This window comes from Arachis duranensis, chromosome 9 (genome assembly GCF_000817695.3).
Source record: "Arachis duranensis cultivar V14167 chromosome 9, aradu.V14167.gnm2.J7QH, whole genome shotgun sequence".
Classification (NCBI taxonomy): Eukaryota; Viridiplantae; Streptophyta; class Magnoliopsida; order Fabales; family Fabaceae; genus Arachis; species Arachis duranensis.
Genome location: NC_029780.3, coordinates 48314315 through 48315867, shown reverse-complemented (window position 1 = coordinate 48315867; position 1553 = coordinate 48314315).

The following is a 1553-nucleotide window of genomic DNA, read 5'->3' as shown; positions in this document are numbered from 1 at the left end:
ACCAAGTTTTTGGGGTTCATGACCGGGGATTATGAGAGTTGTGAAAAGTATTGTTCACAATTTTGCGCACCAAGTTTTTGGCGCCGTTGCCGGGGATTGTTCAGTTTGGACAACTGACGGTTCATCTTGTTGCTTAGATTAGGTATTTATTTTTTTCGAAATTCTTGAAGATGAATTCTAGAGTTTCATGATGATTTGTTGAAGTCTGGCTGGCTGAGAAGCCATGTCTAATCTCATTGGACCGAGGTTTCAACTTATCATCACAAGAGCTTGTTGATCTTTATCAATCTTGCTTTTGGAGCAGTGATCTGCTAAGGTTTGGCTGGCCTTTGGCCATGTCTAGTGTTTTGGACCGAAGCTTTCTTTGAAAGCTTGGCTGGCTGTGAAGCCATGTCTAATTCCTGGACCGGAATCTTAGACTAGCATTGCACTGATTCCTGGAATTCTCATTGAGAATTTTGATATCTTTTTCCACTTTCATTTTCGAAAAACACAAAAAATCAAAAAATCATAAAATCCAAAAATTTCTTGTTTGAGTCTAGTGTCTCATCTTAAGTTTGGTGTCAATTGCATGCATCCATTCATGTGTCCTTAAGGATCTTCAAGTAATTCTTGATGATTTCTTACTTTGATCTTTGAATTCTCTTGACTTAAGTGTTTATGTGTCTCATATGCATTCTCATTTTGTTAGTGTCAGTAGTATACAAACTGCTAAGTTTGGTGTCTTGCATGCATTGTTATTTGATTTTAGTTGCATTTTAATTATTAAAAATCCAAAAATATTTTTAATTTGTGTCTTCTCAAGTCAATAATACAGAGAATTGAAGATTCAGAACGTACAACAGAGGAATTATACAGAAAAAGCTGGGCGTTCAAAACGCCCAGTGAAGAAGGACAGACTGGCGTTTAAACGCCAGCCAGGGTACCTGGTTGGGTGTTTAACGCCCAAAAAGGTATAGTTTTGGGCGTTAAACACCAGAATGTGCACCATTCTGGGCGTTTAACGCCAGGATGGCACAAGAGGGAAGATTTTGTTTTCAAATCAATTTTTTTTCCAAGTTTTCAAAGTTTTTCAAAATCAAATCTTTTTCAAATCAAATATTTTCAATCAAATCTTTTTCAAAATCAATTTCTTTCCCTTTTCAAGGATACTTGCTATCAATTAATGATTTGATTCAACATTTCAAGTATGTTGCCTTTTCTGTTGAGAAAGGTTTAATGTTTGAATCATATCTTTTCTTGTTAGTCAAGTCATTAACTTTTAAAAATCAAATCTTTTTTTTTAAAAATGTTTTTCAAATCATATCTTCTCAATCACATTTTTTTTAAAAATCAATCATATCTTCTTAACCACATCTTTTTCAAAATAATCTTCAATCAAATCTATTTGATCTCTAATTTCAAAATCTTTTTCAAAAATCACTTTATTTCTTTCCCACTTTCATTTTTCGAAAATTAAGTAATGTTTTTCAAAAATGTTTTCAAAATTTTTACTTAATTTTCGAAAATCACTTCCCTTCTTCTCACATCCTTCTATTTATGGACTAACACTA